General features: G+C 36.6%; 1 protein-coding gene across 2 annotated transcripts in view; it reads right to left on the reverse strand.

Moving 5' to 3' along the window:
• GPBP1 (GC-rich promoter binding protein 1) overlaps nucleotides 1-23,768 on the reverse strand; it is a 71,419-nt gene that overhangs the window by 46,575 nt on the left and 1,076 nt on the right. For both annotated transcript variants that reach the window (XM_032404390.1, XM_032404391.1), the window contains exon 2: nucleotides 22,286-23,256. The gene's annotated coding sequence lies outside the window, so the exon portion shown is untranslated. The remainder of the gene's footprint in view (nucleotides 1-22,285; nucleotides 23,257-23,768) is intronic.

Genomic DNA, 23,768 nt, shown 5'->3' on the forward strand with positions numbered 1-23,768 from the left:
GGGGGGGGGGGGGGGGTGGCAGGGGCAGTCAGTGAGAAGAGTCAAGATGCTAAGCAGGCAGAGGTGGGTGTCCACATGTGAGTGGTGGCAGTGGCTACAACAGAAGATCGATTATATACAGGAGAAATAATCAAGTAAGTATTGAGAATAATGAAAGCTAAGTTTCATACTGTGAAAGAACCCAGTAGTAACAGAAAGGGTGAAAACTAGAGTGAATTTTGCAGTGTTATATTCCATCAGTACCATTAATGATTAACACAATCATATATTAATAATATTAAAATACTTCCATTCACATATACCACACAAAGATAATGTTTGTTTATGTATATGTACCTCTCCCAACTCTGCACTGAGAGGGTGTGAGCATAGTGACTCCAATAAATGAGCATACTTAACACAGAATCTTGGCTTCTATTTTTTTTTTTTTTTAAGAGAGAGAGCGCACACGCGCACACAAGCAGGGGGAGCCGCAGGCAGAGGGAGAGAGAGAAGCAGGCTCCCCGCTGAGCAGGGAGCCCGACAAGGGGCTCCATCCCAGGACCCCGGGATCATGACCTGAACCAAAGGCAGATGCTTAACTGACTGAGCCAACCAGGCGCCCCTAGGATCTTGGCTTCTAAAAACAGATTTCCACTAAACAAAAGCAGGGCTTTGAGAAATAGCTGATTCCCAGGGCTGGAGAAAGAAGATGACAAAATAAGCCTAGAATATTTTATCTTAGCAAAAAGGAAATATCCAAATAATGATTATGAAATATCAAAAGGGCATAGAAACCAGCTTGAATGGGTTCCCACTGGCCAAATCAGGACAATTTGAGCATTAGAAACAAGAAAACACATGTTTAGGCCATTAACACAAAATGGTGAAAGAGGGAACTCCAAGAGCCTACCCCTTCACAGTAACAGCAAAACTCAAAGCAAAATCTGTCAGAATCAGCTTTGTCAGAACTCTGAAACAGCCAAAGGCTTACAGCAATCAAGCACACTAAATCCAGAAAACAGAAACAGAAAACAGAAATGGCAGGAAAGCTTTGTAGCATTTTTACTTGCCTTTGACCCCCATCTCTCCGGGGCACAATGGAGGTCCCAAAAAGCCAGTGCGGGACCCAGGTCTCTGGTTCTGGAGCCCTGTAGAACTTATTCTCACAGAATTATGTTTGTATAAACCTGTCTGGGGGCTACCTAAGAAATGACAAGAGGTACTCGCCTTTGTTTTACCTAACATGGAAAGAAAAGCTGCTATGCTAAGGGCATTTTCTTCCAAACAGTAAGGGGTATATGAACCTCCTCTTCCTTGGGACAAAGATTTATAACTGAGTAAACAACAGCACACCTAAAGCATGGAAAGAAAGGCTGAGAATTTTCTTTGGGAAATTATGACATTGCAAAGAACTCCCTTATAACAGGAGGCTTAGAAAACCACACAAATGGCCAGGGCAAGACACATGCTTTAAAAAAAAAAAAAAAGAAAAAAAACCTGAGAAGACCCTCTACTTTCACCTCAGATTACTCTTTAGAGTCAAAGAAAACAGAAGTGAAGACTAAGATAGTTATAAACACTGTGGCTAATCATTGAAGAAATGCCCTAACACAGACCTAATGGGCAAAGATTGGGAGAGTTACTTTTTAACTTTCCGTTATTTCTATTCCTTCTTGGCTCCAGACATGCATCTGCAACAAAACACTAGCTGAACACAGCAAAGGTAAAAGTGGCTCTTGTCTGAAGAGCTCTCAGAGCAGCATTATCCATGGACAACAGAAAAAAAACTGCTACTGTATTGCATTGAAATTACTTTAGTAATGAACCTTTAGTAAGTCTTATTAAAAGGCTGCAACCTGTCTCAGCAGTGCTGTGAGCACTAAGAGCTGGTTCCTTGTTTGACCCGTGTGTGAAAAGATCTGTCATCTTTAGACAACATACTGATCCTGATGATAAACTTTTGTATTTTGTTCACCATGGATTTTTGCATTAATTTTTTAAATTTTACTAAAACATTATCTGAAAAACCAAAAACAAGAAACACTAAGCTAAGGGACCACAAGCTAAGGGACAGTGACTTCAGAGACTACCCAAAACAAAGAAGAGAGACTTTACAAAAATAGTTTCAAAAAGTCACTAAACAAACACCCAACTACAAACCCGCAGTAAGTAACCCTGAGGACTGGGGGGGGGGGGGGGGGGGACACATTCGGTTCCCAGCCTCCAAATTACAATATTAAAAATGCTCAATTTTCTACAAAAAAATTACAAAGCATTCAAAGAAATATGAAAGTATGGCCCACTAACGGGGGCGGCGGGGGGATGAAAATTACAAAACAGTCTCTCTGATGAAACACAGACATCAACTGTCCTAAATACAAAAAGCTAAAAGAAACAGAGAGCAAGGTCTCAAAAAAACAGAATATCCCTAAAGAGGTTAAGAATTACAGAAAGCGGGCACCTGGGTGGCTCAGATGGTTAAGCGTCTGCCTTCGGCTCAGGTCATGATCCCAGGGTCCTGGGATCGAGTCCTACATCGGCTCCCTGCTCCTTGGGAGCCTGCTTCTCCCTCTGCTTCTCTGTCTCTCATGAATAAATAAAAAATAAAAATAAATAAAAAAAATAAAAGAATTACAGAAAGGAACCAAACAAATTCTTGGGCCAAAAAGTACAGTAACTGAAATGAAAATTTCACCAGACAACTGCAATGGAAGATCTGAGCCAACAGAAGGAAGAACCAGATTAAGTGGAAGATAGGTCAATTAAAATTATCAGTCTGGAACAGGAAGGAAAAAAAAGAAAACTACAAAGAGTCAACCCTTAATTTTGACCTCCAACTTTCTAGTTAGATTCTTCTTTTAAGCTTGTTTTTTGGCTCAGTCGAAAGACCCTGAGGGCAAAGCATACCCAGAAGGGAACAGAAACTACCCTCTCAGGCAGTAAGGATTATCCTGAGCCAGCAAGACACCTCTGTCAGTGAATGACTCCGAGACAGTGATCGATTTGACCTTCACTGCCTACCTGCATGTACCCAACTCATCTTTGCCACACATTTTCCTTATATAAACCTGGAAGTATTTTCAGCATTTTGGAGACAATCTTTGAGATGCTAGTCCACTGTCTTCCTGGCGTTGGCCTCACTGAAATAAATTCCTTTCTTGTTTCACCATTACTCGTATCTCTGCCTTTGGATTCTGTCAGCAGGGAGTGGGTAAACCTAGTTTGTTTGGGAATCCCCGAGACAGGTGCTCTTGCACCTCTGCACCCCAGCTACAAAAAGACCTGTGGGACACCATCAAGAATACCAACATACACATAGTGGAAGTATGTAACATACACATACTACCTATTAAAATTCCAACATTCTTTTTTGCACAGAGAAGCCATTCTCAAATTCATTTGCAACTGCAAGGGATCTCCAACATCCAAAATAATATTGAGAAGAACAGAGTTATAAGACTCACATTTCTGTGTTTCAAAACCTATTACAAAGCTACAAAAATAAAATCGCAATGGCGTAAGGACAGATACATAAACCAATGGGATGGAACTGAGAGTCCAGAAATAAAGTCATACATGTATGGCGGCCAGTTAATTTTTTACCAAAACACTAAGACCATTTAATGGGGGAAAGAATGGTCTTTTCAACAAATGGTGCCAAGACAGGCGAATATTCGATGGACTCCTATTCACACAATATACAAAAATAAACTCAAAATGGATCAAAGACAACTGTAAAAACTAAAACTACAAAGCTATCCGAAGAAAACATGGCGGTAAAGCTTCAAGATCTTGGATTTGGCGATAGATTTTTATATACGACACCAAAAAGACAAACAACAATAGAAAAAAATGGCCTTCATAAAGATACGAAACTTCCGTGGCAAAGGATATTATCTAGAAAGTGAAAAGACAGATAAATGAATGAATGAAAAGAATGGGATAAAGTATTTGCAAATCATATCCTGATAAGGGTCTAGAGTGCTGTGAATTGTGTAAGACTGATGAATCACAGAGCTGTACCTCTGAAACAAGTAATACATTATATGTTTAAAAAAAAAAAGACAGGAAGGGAAAAATGAAGGGGGGGAAATCGGAGGGGGAGACGAACCATGAGAGACTACGGACTCTGAGAAACAAACTGAGGGTTCTAGAGGGGAGGGGGGTGGGGGATGGGTTAGCCTGGTGATGGGTATTAAAGAGGGCACGTATTGAATGGAGCACTGGGCGTTATATGCAAACAATCAATCATGGAACACTACATCAAAAACTAATGATGTTGGGCGCCTGGGTGGCTCAGTCGGTTAAGCGTCTGCCTTCAGCTCAAGTCATGATCCCAGGGTCCTGGGATCTAGTCCCACATCAGGCTCCCTGCTTAGCAGGGAGCCTGCTTCTCCGCCTGCTTCTCCCCCTGCCCCTCCCCCTGCTCGTGCTTTCTCTCTCAAATAAAATCTTTAAAAAAAAAAAAAAAACTAATATGTAATGTATGGTGATTAACATAATAAAAATTTTTTAAAAAATACATAAAGAACTCTTTCAACTCAACAACAAAGACAAAACATCCCAATCTTAAAATGGGCAAAGGACTTGAAAGACATCCCCCCCCATTAAAAAAGAAGAAAAAAAATATCTATCAAGTATTGATGAAAATATGGGAGAAACTGGTACCCATGTACATTGTTACTGGGAAGGTAAATTGGTGCAAACACTGCAGAACAGTTCAGTAACTCCTTAAAAAGTTAAATATATACCATATGACCCAGCAATACTATAAATACGTGTATATATATATATATATGGATATATAGCCAAAAGAAGTGAAAATGGATATTCAAGTATTTGCACACCAGTGTTCAATACCAGATCTATTCACAACAGCCAGGAGGAGGAAGTATTCCAAATGTCCATCAATACATCAATGAATAAACAAAATGTGGTGTATGTACACATATATTCATTATAAAGGAATGGTAAAGAATTAACCTCAAAAACATGCTAAGTGAAAGAAGGCAGACCAAAGGTCACATATTGCACAATTCCAGTTATACGAAATATCCATGAGTAAATCCATAGAGATGAAAAGCAGACTGGTGGTTGCCAAGGATTGCAGGGAGGAAGGAATGAGGAATATTGCTAAATGGATACAGATTTTTCTTTTTGGGTGACAAAAATGTTCTGGAATTTAATAAAGGTGGTTTTACACTAGTGTGAATGTACTAAATACCACTGAATTGTAGGCTTTAAAATGGTTAACCTCATGTAATGTGACTTTGATTTCAATAAAATAAGACTGCTGTATTACAACCCCTTGAATAAAACACCATCAATCCAGATATAAATGCATACACTGAAAAATTAAAAGAGGAGGTTATTTACACAATTTTAAGTACCTCCTACCACCCAAAATAAAAACAAAACCACTTATTATAATTTTGCAGTGAAATAGCCAGGTAAATAGCCTGGGAAATCCTTAATGAACAGATCAAAGTGAACATCATCAGTTATAGAACAAACTGAAATCGTGCGCCAAATGACAGAATGCAATGAGCAAAGAAAGCACTGCTTTACTTCTGTAATAGTCTAGTCAAAGATGCATAACCCAAAGAAGCACAGCCTGTCTGAACATCAGAAACGCCAACTAGAGAGACGTTATACCACAATAACTGGCCCATAATCTTCACGCATCAGGTTATAAAAGGAAAATCATTTTTTAAAAAAATGATCAGTCTGTGACACATGTTCATCCTAAATCTTTTGTGAGTCACATTTTAACTTTTAAAAACTATACTATGACATTTTGTTCCACTGAATTTTGTTTTCATTGCTGTAATACCATAATAAAACTCTATTAATATTTAGGAGATACCTATTAACTACTGATTTACAGACTTTCTTAATAAAAAGTAGAAGAGGCCCCTCCCCTATAGATTCTGATTCCACAGGTCTTAAACCGGACCTACAATTCTGTTTTTAAGTGATGATCATCAGGAAAGGATGGTAAATACTGCAATAAACATCAAGAAAAAAATCCCTGCCTAAGGAACATGGCCTCTAAAGGAAAATACTCTATAGCTTGACTATTTTTTACACTGGACCATGAAACAATGTCCAGTAGCTTCTGTTATCAATATACTTAAAATTGTAGATTAGACAAATAATAACAGAACATTAATAAATTTCACAAGAACAAGAAACCTAGAATATTACAAATCCATCCTTTAAAAAGTTTCATCTTCATGTTTCCTTTAACCTGGAATTTTCTTAGACCCTTTCCTCTTCCTCCTCAGTTTACCCTTTTTTTAAAATATTTATTTATTTAAGAGAGAAACCATGTGCACCAAGTGCAAGTGCAAACGGGGGGAAGGGCAGAGGGAGAGATTCACAAGGGGACTCCCTGCAGAGCCTGAAGAGGGGCTTGATCCCAGGGCCCTGAGATCATGACCTGAACCAAAATCAAGAGTGGGATGCTTAACCAACTGAGTCACCCAGGCGCCCCCTCAGTTTACCTCTTAAATTGTTCAAAACCTACCCATGCTTTGCTCACCAGAAAAAAAAAAATGTTAGAGAACTGTGACTGTTAAATTGTTACATACAAAAATTGCTATGTTCACCCTCCAAAAAGAATTTTAAGGAGAAAAAAAGCATTACTGGAAACAGGATGCTTCTAATTCTCAAGTTTCTAGACTACTAAAGGTAAAATACACAAGGTAACTCAAGAGCTGTGAAACTTAAAATGAACTTCAAGACTTAATTTTCACTACCAAAAAATATAAACCCTACTCTATAAACAAATTTTTACGCATTGAGCTTCTCTTTCCTCATAAAACTGAAGTAGGTTAAGTCACCCTGAAATTTTGTCTAATTCAGCTATGAGACCCTTTTTCTTATAAGGGTTGGTAATGGTACACTTTAATTAAGAATTATACTGCAAACAAGCTGGACTCAACTGGAATAAAACTGAATTCAAATAAACTCATTTACTCAACAGCCAATGTGGTCAAAGTGCTAAACAGCGAAGATACTTAAAGGCTCAAGAGGGTAGTCCCCCTAGAACATTCTAACAGAGTTAACAAATAATTGTTTAAAAAAAAAAAGTGCACCCTCAAATCCATTATCAGAAATGTTGAAGTATAAGCAAATTACCTGAAGTATTTACCATGAGAAAAATACCAAAGTTATAAGGGTTCAAATGAGGTAAACAGATACACTTTAAAAAAGAACAAAAGATATACTGGGATCAGCTTAAACATGTTCTCTGAAAAAGGGGCAGATTCACAAGAGATTAAGTAATTTACCCCTAAGCTACACAGCCAGTAATGACAAGACCTGGACAGTAAGAAGAACCCTAGATCCTTCTGCCTCAAAAGCCATGCTCTTTTGTTCACTATCAGTATCTCTCAAGTGCTCCCACACAAATTACTGAAAGTTAACTCATTCTCCTGCTCTGCCCTGCTCCCACCTCCAAACCCCACCACCACCCCAAATACATTTCACCCCAAATACACTTCAGCAACTAACCAAAGTAACTTATCTTCAAGTTTCATTTTACTTTATAAACTTACGAAAATTCTCCTTCCCATAAAGAAACATTTCTGATATATTTGTTTGCAGAATGACATAATTCATCAATAAACATTTATGGAGCAGCTACTCTAAACCAGCACTTTAAACAATATTCTCCTCCACAAGAATGCGTACTATTATGATGGAACAGAGGGAAGAAGAAAGTGAAGAAGGCAGCAAGATTAGCTCATTTTTCCTGATACCAGAAGTGGCAATTACAGGTTTAAAAAAAAAAAAAAAAAAAAGGTGCAATTAATGGTAAGGCTTATCCTCAAACTACCAAAATGTGAAATGCAGCAGACTAAATTATGATAATATCAAATTAATTCCATAATTGGTTACGTTGTGCTAAAACTCCACATCAGATTTATTTACAAAGAACAGTAGAAATCCTGAATTTGAGGACTGAAAGGGATGGAAAATTACTGACAAAAGTTAACTGTGTGAAAGAGAAAATGTGGGAAAAATTTTTATAATCTTTATAAAGATCTTTATAAGATCTTAGGAAGGTCTTTCTAAGTATGACACACAAAACAAATGATAAAAATGTATTTATATATTCAATTATAAGCATAAACACAAAAAGCATTCTACATGACAAAATTCACAACCAAGATAAAAAAAAAACATGGGGGAAATACTTGTCACAAATAGCACATACAAAGGGTTGACCTCCCTTCATACATCAAATGTTCCTACAAATCAAGAGAAAAAAAAACTTAAAAGATGAAGGAAAAATATAAAGAACTGACAGAAAAGGGTCTTATATATGAAATATTTTCATTCTAATTCAAAAGAAAAAGGCAAAATGCCCAAGAAAAAAGTCTGATACCACATTAGTGCTAGAACTGTTAAGTTGGCATACCTCTATGGAGAGCAATTTAGCATAGCTTTCAAAATTACACTCAGAAATTCCACTTAGAAGAATGTACCCCAGGGATGCCTGGGTGGCTTAGTCCGTTAAGCACCTGCCTTCGGCTCAGGTCATGATCCCAGGGTCCTGGAATCGAGTCCCACATCGGACTCCTTGCTCAGCGGGAAGCCTGCTTCTCCCTCTGCCTGCCACTCCCCCCTGCGTGTGGGGGCCTCTCTCTCTCTGACAAATAAGCAAATAAAATCTCTTAAAAAAAAAAAGGATGTACAAATGTACCCCCACATTTACAAGGATACTAGCATTGTTCCTAACAGTAAAAAAAAGAAAGAAAAGAAACAATGCACAGCAAAAGAGATCTAGTTAAGTAGACATTAAGCCACCAATATAAAAATAGGGTAGCTTTACATATATAAATATGGAATAACCTTCCCAGATATTCCTTAAGTAAAAAAGCTGTACAGCAAGGTGGACCTCAAGTTACCACTTATATTAAAAAGAATATAATGTGCTTATATACACATAAGGTCTCTCCAGAAAAATACATAACTAAGAGTGGTTTCTTCAGGTAAGAACTACAGTTGGGAAATAGGCATGAGGGGGTGACTATTTTCTAAAAACCCTTGTACTTTTTGTAATTTGCACTAGGTACATGTATTCAAAGTAATTTTAAATTCTCTTTACTCTGACTTAACTTTACCATTTCTTGAATCCTCTAACTTTAACATTACCCATCTTTTTCTGAAGTCAAGTAAGCCTAAAACGCAGCATCCGAAGAGCAGCAAACAAGCTTCAACAAATGAATTTAGAAAATGAGCCTAACACTTTGAACTAGTCATTTCACAAACAGCTCAGAGACAGGATCCTTGATATGAAATGAAAGATTTGGAAATTCAAGTACCTTAACTTTTTCATTATGAAAACAATAGCCTAAAATATATACTGAATACATAAACATACAGACACAAACACACACACAATTAACTAGGCAATTTCTTTAGGGCTTTGGCATAATCTTTTCTTCAAAAAACAAAACGACAGGTTTTTATACAGGGGCACCTGGGTGGTTCAGTTGGTTAAGTGTTTGACTTCGGCTCAGGTCATGATCTCAGGGTCCTGGGATGGAGCCCTGCATCAGGCTCCCAGCTCAGTGGGGGAGTCTGCTTCTCCCTCTCCCTCCGCCCCCCTCCCCACCCCCCCTCCCCACCCCCACCCCCACTCGTACACCTCTCTCTCTCCAATTTTTAAAAATCTTAAAAAAAAAAAAACAGGTTTTTATATAGATGTGAAACACATTTTTTTTTTAATGTGAAACATTTTAAAGTTCCCAATGTCAGAGTACTCATCAGTGGTAGGTGAAATTCTTTTCTTTTTTTTTTTAAAGATTTTATTTATTTATTTGACAGAGAGAGAGATAGCGAGAGCAGGAACACAAGCAGGGGGGAGTGGGAGAGGGAGAAGCAGGCTTCCTGCCGAGCAGGGAGCCGGATGTGGGACTAGATCCTAGGACCCTGGGATCATGACCGAGCCGAAGGCAGATGCTTAACGACTGAGCCACCCAGGCGCCCGGTAGGTGAAATTCTTAACCACTAAACCTACACACATACTGTAAATAACTGAGAATACATTAGGTAGAAATCTTACCTTATACAAAATTTTAGTCTTAATAACAGCTATTTAGGTAATTCTCTAAATTCTGAGTGTTAAGTTTTAGTTTCACATGTCAGGCACTGCCTTGACCTATAGCTATAACAAACCTTATACAAAATACAGATCTTAATCTCCCAAACACATAGAAAAGGGACAGTGTGAACTACCACTGCAGTCCTAACTTGCTTTCTACCAACCTAAGCCACCTTTGTCCCCAACAGACTCTGTCCTCTCATCAAACTGTCCTTGAAGGTCCTAATTTAAAGGACTAACTTGAAAACATTTTCACTCACATTTTCCCATTTCCACAATGTCCCTATAAGGACTCATTTTAATGGAAGAGAACAAAGAGTAATTCATGTGAAAAATCTGAAAACTACCAGTTGACTTAGAGGCAAAAACAAAGGCAACTAAGTTACATATGGAAAGTCCTTAAGACATCTTGACTATCAGGAGAATGCATTTTTCAAGTAGTTTTCAACCTAGCTAATATTCCATGAAACAATTATTTTATCACTCACTGTAACATCTTCAAGTTTAGCATCCTTATAGAGCTTTAGTAAATAAGGAGCCTTGTAAGAAATCTTTAACATGCTCTTCTTAAAAGAACCAAATCAGGATCACACTGAGAAGATGTGTGATATCAAAAATAACAAACTCTGTGGACATAACTCTCCTTTCGTATCTTTGAGGAGTAAAGAGAGGAGTAAAGATTATGTCTCCTCTTCAAAAAAAAAAATTAGTTAATATAAATTCTCATGGCCTTTCTCATTTCTGAAAATGAGGAGCCAAAAATTCTGTTCGCTCACTTGTTTCAAAGTTACTCCTTGAAACCTAAAGTGTGTTTTATCTTTTTAAACTTGACGGGACAATTTCACTAGGTTTTAATCCCTCCAACTCAACAGTTCAAACTAGGAAGCATTTTTATATTAAGATTTTATTTTTAAGTAATCCCCACTTCTAACATGGGGCTCGATCTAACAACCCTAACTAAGATCAACAGTCAACACTCCCTACTGACTGAGCCAGCCAGGCACCCCTAGGGAACATTTTTAAAGGCAAGGTCATAATGAATAAGCCCTTATCAGTCAGTTCTTTCAGGACGCTAATAGCAAATCCAAAGCCAGTCTTTAATCTAGCAAGCAGACTAGAAGCTCATATAACTATTTCAGTCTAGGCAGAAAAAAAAGCTTCTATATAATCTGACAACAAATCAACTAGGCTATAAATAATCCCCTAACAAATTTCTCCTAGCCCACAAACAGTTAAACTGCAGTTCTATAATAAAAATACCAACTGCACATACTCAATTCTGGGGAAAAAGTAAGTTAACCTAAATTATCTAAGATGTTAATTCTTTTACTCTGCAAGTCAGTGCACTAAGGATATAACAAATGAGACAAGGTCCCCTGCCCTCAGAAGAGTATGTGATAAATATGAGTGAAAGTAAGCCAGATAATTAGTGTGCATTGAAAGAAATAAATAGGATAAACAGATAAGAGAAACCAAAGGGTATAGGAAGGGGGGTTGCCCACTTTACACAGAATGGTTTCAAAGTCACCTAGAATCTAACACATAAACTAAAAACTGAGCTAACAAAGGGAAAACAGAAGAATGAGCAAGCATAAAGGCCCTAAGACAGGAAGGAAAATGGCTAGTGTGTTGAAGGAAGACAAAGAGGGCCTTTACAGGCAAATGGTCTAGGAAGACATTAAGGAAGGTTGCAGAGAAATGGAGGGAACAAACAATTCTTACAGGCTAGCGTCCACATGTTATTCTTAAATCCAGTGGGAACACCTGCTCTATGAATAACTACAGGGGTGCAAGAATGGTAGAGGAACGAAGTTATAAGGCTACAGCAATAGTTCAGGTTAGAGAAGATGGTGGCTTAGACAAGTCCAATGGCGGTGGAATAAAAAGGGACTTATTTCAAAAAGATTTGCTAAATGATTAGACGGGAGGAAAAAGTAGAAATCAAAGGTGATTTCCAAGTTTTTTAGCTTGAACAGATGGACTGTGTATCCATTTACTGAACTAGGAAAGAATGGAGAAAGGATGGAGCTAAGAAAGACTCAAATGAGTGCAGTTTGGGATATATTAAATTTGTAAACTAAGTGGAGCGGCCAAAAAGGCCATTAAATTACAACAGTAGAATATGGGGAAGAGATCTGGACTGCAGATTTATATTTGAGATCATTTGCATACCATAAACTATGGTACCATTTCCCAGGTTACACAAATATTACCTCAGAAGAATGTAATGCATTGTCCTTTCATCAATTTTAAACATGTTATAAAATGCAATCTAAATATACCTAGTGTGGGGTGCCTGGGTGGCTCAGTTGGTTAACCATCTGCCTTCGGCTCAGGTCATGATCCCAGGGTCCTGGGACTGAGCCCCACGGGCTCGCTGCTCAGCAGGGGAGTCTGCTTCTCCCTCAGCCCTTCCCACCCCCCTTCATTCTCTCTTGCTCTCGCTCTCAAATAAAAAAACCTTTTAAAAAATAATAAATATACCTGGTTTCTGTTTAGTTCTGTGCTTTCAATTTACATTTACCTATGCTCCCAATCCAGTCTTCTCCTTCCTGGTCGATCATAATGGCCCTCAACCATTACTATCTATGTGATGCAGCCATAACAATACTGCTAAATAAAAAGTCTGTATCATTTTACAATTTCAAAGCATTCAGCACTCATTATTTCACTTGAGTCTAATGATAACCTTGTGAAGCAGGAAAAGAACCAGTTTTATTAGGGCAGGAAATAAGAGTCTTATAAAGGCTGCCCTGGCCATCATCAAAAGGCCATTATTTACTAAAAGGGATGAAACCACAATTCAAGTTTAAGGACTCTATTTACTCTGCATTCAGAGAAAAGAGCAGACCAAGTAGAGTTCAGGAATCTTACATTTTTGCCTCATTTGCTATTAAATGCTCAGCACAAATGAAACAGCAGGCATACAGTAGGCACTGAAACATCTACTGAGGCAATGAACATCTTCTCTAGCAAACTAACACTCAAGAAATCCCAGAACCTCTGGTGAATCAATGTTTTAAAGTCAGTTGATAGTTTGCATCCTCCTTTCTCATTTCCAACATAGAAATATTATCATTTATTTCAAAGTATGTTCAAGTATAAATTAGATAATACCTAACACTTCAAGCCACACAAAGATTGCTCCATCAATTCAAGATGGCATTATGTTGCAACAGGTCTTACTTCACAGGCCCATAAAAACAATTTCTTTTAGTCCACATTTCCTATAGAAGATTTTTAAAAAGATGTCATCAGGATTTTAAAATAAAGCAGAAAAATTCAAATGCTAGCATCCATATTTATCAACTATGGACTTAACATATACAGCAATAGTAAGTACACCAGTAGTTCCACACATACAGGAAACTGATTTTCAACAGAGGTATTTCAAAGTGATTCAAGGGGTAACAAAGCCTTCTCAACAAATGATACGGGGACAACTGGACGTCGTCTACAATATTTTAAAAAAAAAGAAAGAAAAATAGCACCTCAACCCTTTGCTCACACCACACGCCAAAAAAAAAATCATTCAAAATGCATCAAAGACCCAAAGTATAAGCTAAACTACAAAATTTCTATTGGAAAGGAGAAAATCCTGTGACCTTGGGTTAGGGAAAGATTTCTTACGACACAAAAAAACACAAACCAATCTTACTTCAAAACTTAGAATACCTGTTCTTCAAAACACACTATTAAGAAAATGATGGCGGGGCGCCTGGGTGGCTCAGTCGGTTAAGCGGCTGCCTTCTGCTCAGGGCATGATCCCAGGGTCCTGGGATCCAGTCCCGCAGGACTCCCTGCTCAGCAGGAAGTCTGCTGCTCCCTCTCCCTCTGACCTTCCCCGTGCTAGTGTGAGCTCTCTCTCTCTTAAATAAAATCTTAAAAAAAAAAAATGACGGCAAAACACAGACTAAGAGAAATTATGTGCAAAACATGTATCTAATATACATGTATCCAAAATACATAAATAATCCTTACAATTCAACAAGACAATCTCATCTTTTTTAAATGGGCAAAAGATCTGGACACCACCAAAAAACATTATTAGGGAAATACAAATTAAAACCACAATGCAAATTCAAACTATACACCCACTCCACAGATAAAACTGAAAGACTGACATCAAATACTGGCAAGAATGCAGAACTATGTAACCTATATTGCTGGTGCAAATGCAAATGGTTCAGCACTCTGTAAGACACTGGCAAGTTTTTAGCAGAGTCAAATACACAAAATTTATATGACCCTGCAATCACATTGCTGGGTAATTTTCCCAAGAGAAATAAGAACCCTTCTCCTCACCAAATCCAGTGTACAAATGTTCATACAAACTCTACTCACAATAGCCAAACACTGGAAACAACCCAAATGTCTAGTAACCAGAGAATGGATAAACATTTGTTGTGTATCCAAACAAGAGAACACCACTTAGCCATAAGAAATATTGGGTTGTAATACATGCAATAACATGCATGAAAGAAGTCAGAAGTGTACAGTGTTTGGTTCCCTCTTTATGAAATTCTGGAAAACAATACACAATACAAAAGACAAGAAAAACAGACTGGTGGTTTCCAGAGCATAGGGGTGAGGGAAGATGACGGTCTGTAAAGGACAATAACGTAACTCTCTGGGTGATGTACATGTTCTACATTCTCAGGTGATGGGATTACACAACTGATTTGTAAAAAAAAAATCTTCAAACTGTACACTTAAAAGAGTGAATTTATGTATGTAAATTATACCTCAATATACCTAGTTTAAAAATGGGTTCACATTTCATTAAAAAAAATGAATAGGGACACATTCTTTCATAAAAACCAACTCCCAAAATGTTATTTATTATTACAAAAACATACAGATAATAGTGTTTCCCTGTATTACTTTGACCCTAAATTTATATTCTCTACTCTGAGGAATTATAAAGTAATCCCACAATTTTCCCTCTACCTTCAGGACCAAGTCCACCAATCCAAACTGAATACTGATTTTTACCTTCAATTTGTAGTAGAGGAAAACTGATAATTACTTTCCTTTTGGTCATTTCTACAAATACCAAATACCGTCACTACACTGTATGATAGCTTTAATGTTGGCTAACTGCCCATTCAACTGAAACGGCAGTAAATATTAGAAAGATAAATGAAACATACTCTAATCAATATATTATTAATCCACCTGAGGGACTTTTCTTCCTAAAAGGACAAGAGTACTTAAGAACATTAGTCGCTTGTTTCTTTTAAGAAGGCCAAATAGAGTGCTTTGGAAATCTGTGAGAATGTTTTGGAAAAATCAGTCTTCTAGAACTGTCACATCTGTGCTACTACATATTAAAATTCATTATTATAACCATCCTTTTCACTTTAGGAGCATATTAATATGATCTTATGTGCATAAAATTTTATTTCAGGTTAATAAAGGGGACTTTAAAAAGTACTTGTTATGAAAGTTCTATGGATCTGATTGGATTCTGTACCACTGTCTCTAGAATTGTGCTGTCCAATACGGCAGCTAGGAGCTACATGCTGTTGTTTAAATTTACATTAAAATTTAACTTAAAATTCAGTTCCTCATCTGCACTAGCCACACTTCAAATAAGGACATATTTCTAGCAATTACCATACTGAACAGCGCAGACATAGAATGCTTCCCTCATTTCACAAAGTTCTATTGGACAGTCCTACTCCAGAATAAGATCTACTTAGAACACTAAGAAAATTAACTATAACAGAGTACAGATAAGCAAAATTCAAATCCCTACTGTCACTTACTGATGACCTTAGGTAAATTAATCTCAAAGTTTCTTAACTCATTAAATGGAAATAGCACTTACTTCACATGGCAACTGGGAAAAGCAATTTCTAATCTAAAATACTGTAAACACTGGTTACGAAGTGATCCAAAAGGAAAATATTCCCGAATGAGAATAAACCCATGTTAACAGTATATTATAAAAAAGTCACAACTTACCTCACTAAGGAAAAGAAAATTTTGTAGCTGGCTAAGAATAAAATAAGTTATCTTCTCAATCCTGAAACAAGAGTAGTATTTTTACCTTCCTCATATTCTCACCTTAAAAACTTGAACTATGAGCCATCATAGGTGAAGTCTAGGCTCTGGATATACAGAATGTGTAGGTTCAGAAGTATCACTTACTGATTGTGTGACCTTCGTGACTTAAATCTCTGTGCTTTCATCTTCTCATTTGTGAAATAAGAATAAGGCATTCCCACCCACAAGAACCATGAGGATTAGTTAATTCACTTAAAAGGCTTAATACAGCCTGCAACGTGGTAAGCATTGATAAATAGTAGTTATCAAAATCTAGTCATCGTGACAGGTGTTGATTTCCAGAATATATCAAGAACTCCTACAACTCAAATTTAAAACTGGGTGGAGGACTTGAATATACTTTTCTTCAAAAAGATAAAATGGCCAATAAGCAAATGAGAAGACCTAAGTAATCATTAGAGAAATGCAAATCAAAACCACAATGAGATACTACTTCACAACCACTAGGATGGCTATTATCAAAAACATCGAAAACAATGTTAGAAAGAATATGGAGAAAGTGGAACCCATGTGCACTGCTGGTAGGAATAAAAAATAGTGCAGCCTTGATAGCTAACAGTATGGTGGTTCCTCAAGGAATTAAAAATAGAATTACCATATGAACCAGCAAGTCCACTTCTGGTATATACCCAAAAGAATAAAAAGCAGGAATTAAAAAAAAAAAAAAAAAAGGCAGGGATTCAAACAAATATTTGTGCACCCATGTTCACAGCAGCATTATTCATGATCTCAGAAAGGTAGAAATAACCAAAATGTCAATTTACAGATAAATGGATAATCAAAATATGACACATACACACAATGGATTATTCTTTTGCTTAGGAAGGAAATTGATTCTACCACACGCTATAACATGGATGAACCTCGAGGACATTATGCAAGGTGAAATAAACCAGTTACAAAACAACAAATACTGCACAATTCCACTTATAGTAAGTACCTACAATAGTCTAATTCATAGAAATACAAAAGTAGAATGGTGACTGCCAGGGCTAGGGAGGGGGGAAATGCAAAGTTAATGTTTAATGGGTACACAGTTTCAGTTTGGAGAGATGAAAAAAGTTCTGGAGATGGAAGGTGGTGATGAATGCACAACAATAAATATACACTCAAAAATGGCTATTTTTTTTTTTTTGCCATGATAAAAAAAAAAACTTTCCCTCATTACGATGATTTCAAGATTAGTATGAAAGGGGGAAAAAAAAAAACCTTACCTCCAAAGCTCAGCCTATAGCTATAAATGTAGAAAGATTTAAATCTCCTGAATTTATACAAATTTAGAATATACTTTCTTCTCTAAAGTTGTAACAGCCCAACCTACTAATTGTGGAGTGAAGACTGGCTAATTCCAATTATGCTGACAACTACTGGTTGGGAAAGATTACCTCCTACTGTGGTTTTTGTGAGTATGTCCACAAATTCTTTTGAGAAAAGATGAAACCTAACTACACTCCTTGGTTTCAGGCTAGACTTAATGACTTGCTTGGAACAAAAAGAATGTGGCAGAAATGACTTCTGGAATAGGTCATAAAAGATACCCTGGCTTCTACCTATCTCTGAGATCACTTGCTCCAGGAGCTACAGCTGCCACATTTTAAAGAAACTCAAGGAGGGGTGCCTGGCTGACCTAGTGGATGCAACTCTTTTCCTTGGGGTTGTGAGTTCGAGCCCCAAGTTGAGTGTACAGATTACTAAAAACAAAACAAAACAAAACAAACAAACAAAAAAACCCCAAGGAGTTGGAGATCCACAGGTGGTTAGGAACTGAATCCTCCAGACAACAGCCAGCATCAACTGCTGCCAGGCCAATGAGTACACCATCTTGGAAAAAAGATCCTCCAGCCCCAGTCAAGCCTTCAAATATCTGTAGCCCTGGTAACTGTATCTGAGACTTTATATTAAAGACCTAGAGGGAGCCAGAACCACGCAGGTAACGGCTGCCAAACTTCCCACCCACAGGTTATCACGTGAGATAGTAACTATTATTTTTTTTAAACTCACTGTATTTATACTCATTGAAAAGCAAACTAATTTAACTAGTATGCAAACATAAAGGCAAAGACAATTTTTCAGTTTAAGAATTTTTTTTTCCAGTTTAAGAGTTTTTTTTTTTTTTTAAAGTAGGCTCCAGGCCCAGCATGGAGCCCAACACAGGGCTTGAACTCACCACCCTGAGATCAAGACCTGAGCTGAGGGGTTCCTGAGTGCCTCATTCAGTTAAGCATCGGACTCTTCATTTTGCCTCAGGTTATGATCTCAGGAGGGTTGTGAGATGGAGCCCAGTGTGGAGCCTACTTTAAAGTCTCTCTCTCCCTCTGCCCTTTCCTCTCCCCTCTTCTCACTCGCTCTTTAAAAAAAAAGACCTGAGGAGCAATTAAGAGTCGGACACACCGACTGAGCCATTCAGGAGCCCCTCAGTTTAAGAAATTCTTAAGTGTATTTGCAAGTTCTGAGTTTCAAAGGAAACACAACATATTTAACAATTTTTAAACTTTTTCTTGCTAAAAATAAGTACAGAAAAAACTTTTTAAAAAGGTTTCAAAAAAATATAATCTGAATAAACTGAATTAAAGGGCAGAAAATGAAACACCAAAACACTGCACTCACCAAGCTGTGAACAGAAAGATGACTCAAGAACAAGAAAATGAGTGGGATACCTTGTATAAAAAGACGCAGAAACTAGCAATTACTTGAAAGGATATAGACCAAAAGCCTGTAACTATTCTGCTGGGTGTGGCAGCTAACAAAAAAGGGGAAAAGCAAAGCAGGTAAAACTGAAAAACATCCACCACAAAAGGTTTATCAGTAATTCTAACATTTTGTTTTTCTTGAGTCTCCTGTTCAAAGTAATGGACCTGCTCCCCAGAAAAATATATAAGCACTCCCAAAATGATCGATTTTAGAGAATTTTCAAACCACTGTCTCCCACACCCACCTATGTAGCCAAAAAAAATTGACGTTAGGAAACCCTGACATATAAAACATTTAAAAAAGGGGAGAAGGGGACAGGGAATACATCTCTTTCCAACCTGCTCTCCCTAAATATGCCAAATCCGCCACCCTAAGTGAGGGCTGCTGAACTAACGAAACCAAGAACTATCCTTCTGGCCACAAGAGAAACTATGGGGAAAAAGAGAATGGAGCTAAAAGGCAAAGAGATTTAGTTCGTTACTTTCTTGATCAAGGACCAAGCTAGGATAATAAATGAAACTGGAAATGGGGAGGGGCAGGGTATAAACGGGTTTCCGGTAATGCCATTAACAGATACAGAAGAAACAACTTCAGACTGTAACAAATACTGACTTGACATGTACTTATCAGAATCTCAAAATACTGGAAATTAGAAAAAAACGTTACACATATATTACACTTCACAATTAACAAAAAGCCTTCATATAAATTATTTCCATCAGTTTTCTGGAAAAGCCAAGGCCAAAGAGCTTTGCCAAATACACTAGGTCACATAGGCCCCTTTCTAGATTTTCCAAACGCTAAACCGAAAATGTCCTAACTCCCAACCATTTCCCTTTTTCTACCTGGATCTAAATCGTTATTTTAAAATTTTTATCAAAAATTAAACAGAAAAAAGGTGGTTATGTCGAAGACAGATAATCTGGCCTGGGTTTAGGGTCCATCCTCACTTGCTAACTTTACTCTCATACTAGAGGTTCCCATCCTTATTCCTACCTACTCTGTAACTCTCTAAATTTCATTTTTTTTTTCTTTCTTCTTTTCCCATTCCTGTTATTTCCTTACTATTCCTTCTTTCCTCCATTCTGAAGTGTTAGGAACTTTAAGCAAAAAAATCTATGGAATACATCAAAAACTAATGATGTAATGTATGGTGATTAACATAACATAATAATAAAAATCTATGGACTGATCTCAGTTCAAAACCAGAGAAAAAGTAAAACAAAGCTAACATGCATTTAGCTTCACCCATGTGCAAAGAGAATGTGGGTGTATAAGATAGAAATATAACCTGAAAGTACATTTTAATTTTTAGCTAACTCAAGTTTTACCAGATAGTTACAAGTAGCAACACTAACAATACCTTCTCTTCTACCTTTTAGCTTAACTCCAAGTTCCACTAGTAATCAATATTAACCAAAGAGAACTCCAAGTTCCACTAGTAATCAATATTAACCAAAGAGAACTCCAAGTTCCACTAGTAATCAATATTAACCGAAGAGAAGCAGTATATAGAAGAAAAAACAAAAATATCAGGGATAATGCTCAAATAGGCGTTAATGAAATACAATTCACAAGAAAGCAGTATAGCACAGTGATTAAGAGTATTGAGCCCTCCAGTCAGAGTTGGAGATTTGGTCAAAACTTCTATCTAACCCTGTTCCTAACCAAGTTACTTTCTCCCAGACTCAATCTCCTAAAATCTTAATTTTCTCACCTGTACAACTGTAACTATAATAGCACTTTCTTCATAGAATTATTCTAAGAGCTAAAGTATACTATGCAAAGTTCACAGCAAAATATGTGACACAATCATCTATAAATGTTAATTACTATGATTATTATTTTTAGACCTACAGTCTAGGCACAGGAGATTAAAAAAATGGAGTAGGGTAGACAGGAGGAAAAAAGGTGGGGGAGGGGGAGAAGCAGCCCAGCAATTGTTCCAATTACTATTGCTATCTATTTTGATGCCAAGAATATAATAAAATATTTATCAAAACATTCAAGTAAGTAAATCTGTCCATGAACAATTTCTGTAAGCAAACTTCACCGATGTGAGACTATTCAAAGATTAAAGTTAATTCTTAAAAACCCTGTCTCTGGAATTATCTTTATCCTGGTAACGTGGCTTTGTACGGTAACATCAGTAGGAATAATTTAAAAGAAAATAATCATAAATAATGTTCTTTTCTATGAAAAGATTATTCATTTCCACTTCAACTTTTTAATCACATTTAAGAGGCATATTCCTAGACCAGTAACTTGAAAAACCATTAAATTGAGAAATGCATATAAGAGCAGTCCCTTCTGAAGGGAAAAGGTGGTTGAATGGTCTCGCCATTTTTTTAATATAAATCAAGGTGAAAGCTCAATTAGAAGTACTACACACAGTTGTGACAGACAAAACAAAAATAACTCAGTCTATTTTAACAGAGAGGATTACTTAATTCTAATCTCAATTTTAGATCAGAAACTAAACGCTTTATTTGGATACCTACATTGTTCTGGACTCTACTACCTCTTCTGCTCTAAGTGAGATAAAAGGATTCAATCAATAGCATAGGAAAAAAAGTTCTGTTTTGGAATAAAGGGAACAACTGACAAGTTATAAAGCCATCTTGGCAAAATGTTCAAAATTACAATCTTTTATCTAAGAAAGGTAATTAAACAAAATAAACTCTCATTTTAGCTACACTAATATATTCACTAATAGTGTCTAAAAAATAAATTTTCGTGGGTTTTTTTAATAACAAACATTCCTATGCCTAGGAATCACTGAAAAACCCTAATAACTAAGGGTAACTAAAAAGAGTACTATTCAATACTGAAAAATTGAAGTACTATTAAAACATAATTCTCCTTTGTCAAAGGATCTCTTACAGCAATACTTCCAACTTTTTAAAAAAGCTTTGTTTATAAACTTAAGTCAGCATAACCTTCCAAATAGAAAATATATCAAGCTATTTAAAAGAATTATGAATTATGATGAAAATCAGGTTTAAAAACCAAGTCACATGTTATAGTTTACTCTAAACTACCTAAGTAACAACACTAAACTCCCTTTAGAAAGCAGCCTAAAGAAAGTAACTGGCTAGCAAGACACATAAAATATTTGTGTTTTCCTACCTTTTTACCAATCTATGAATCCATAAAAATTAGGGTGAATACTCACCAAAGGGATTTTCTTTACTTCATAAGCACAAAAATGTAAAAATATGGATTGTGTGATCTGAAATATTCTTAAATCTTAACTCTTTCTGCATTTCAATTTACTTAATGGTAGGTAGTCTTCAGACGTCCAGGAAATTGAAGCCAAGCAGTATTATTCCAAGAAACTGAAAGGCTTCCAACATAGAATAAACTTGACTCTTATTACAGTTTACAAATGAACATGTGATTTGCTCACCATACAATACTTACAAATTCCAACAGGACTGCACAGGAAGGTGTTGGGTTTTTCTCTGTAATCTTTATGTTTTCCAGTTTGTTTTTTTATTTTGTATCCTCTGAAATAATATCCAAGTTCTTTGAAGATACTTAACCTATGACTATTTGACATAGAGTTACTTCAAGTCAGCTACCCATACTTCTGTTTTAAAGTTTTCATATGGCTATCTCCAGAATTAGCCAAGTTCCTTGGATTTAAGATTTTAAAGTCTTCTTTATTATTCCATGTACTTGTCACTGTTGTACTTATCCACTCCAGATGAAATATCCAATTTATGAGCCAAAAAGCAAAAACAAAAAGAAAATTTCACATCTGAAGAGCATTCCTAAACATCAGCATATAGGGAGACACATAGCTATCTCAATACTACCATGCTGCTGGAAAACTGCAACATCTTAAATTTCCACGTAAATAAAAGATAAAAGGGAAAAAACTCTGTCTTCTTTCAATGTCTTCATTTAGAAAAGCTGTCCCATTGTGACATGAAAAGGGCTGAGGTCAAAAATTCCTAAAACTTTTAATAAAGGTAAAAATAAACTGCCAAGAAACTTCAGCAATATTTAAACAGTAATTTGAAACTGCCGAAACTACTCAGTACACAAATCAAACATATCTTACAGTTTTGGCTGAAGAACAACTACAGGGGAGGGGTGGGGGAGGGGGGAAGAAGCAAAAAAAAAAAAATACCACCAGCTGAAATAATTTAACCAGTTATATAATCCGTTTGAACCAAAATACTGAAGATATGCCTGGGTCCTTTTAGTAGCTTGTAGAATTGTTCACTACTATAAATTCACTTCAGAGATGATTCTTGCCACTTTTAATAAACTTCTAGGGCAAAATTATCCAAAAACATTGTAATCCCAAAATGGCCACTTCAAATATCCGGGGCCTTTTACACAAAACCTAGAAGATGATCTTCATATATGAGTAATTCAATCACCTGTAAAAGTTATAAAAAAAAAAAAAAAACTTCAATTACACACTGAATTTTAATTTTGAGCTAAAAATTAACCCCAATCTTGAAGAGTCAACTTCTGGAGAGAAATTCACTTCTACGTAATTCTATTGGGGTCTGAAAAAAGGCTAAGCCCAAGCAAGCGCCCCAAAACAGTCTACTGGATGAAAAAGACTTTAAAATAAAAGAGGGAAAGGTGGGAGATGATGTTACGGAGGACAAGGAATGATTTCAACTGGGAAGGGGGTGCGGATATAATACGGGGGAATTATATAAACTTCCTATACTTTTCGAGTAAAAATTAAAACTATGAAACTGGCCCACAACCTTATAAAAGATTTTCTCTATTTTCAATTCACTGGGCCCAAAGAAAATGAACAGGCAGGTGTGGTGCCAAGGAGCATTAGTAAATACAACTCACAAAAAAAAGGATATAAAGAGAAGAGACGCTCTCTCCAAATTAGAATGTCTAAGAGACATTTTCCCCACTAAGGGTA

Source organism: Phoca vitulina, unplaced genomic scaffold (genome assembly GCF_004348235.1).
Source record: "Phoca vitulina isolate PV1807 unplaced genomic scaffold, GSC_HSeal_1.0 scaffold6, whole genome shotgun sequence".
In the NCBI taxonomy this organism is placed as follows: domain Eukaryota; kingdom Metazoa; phylum Chordata; class Mammalia; order Carnivora; family Phocidae; genus Phoca; species Phoca vitulina.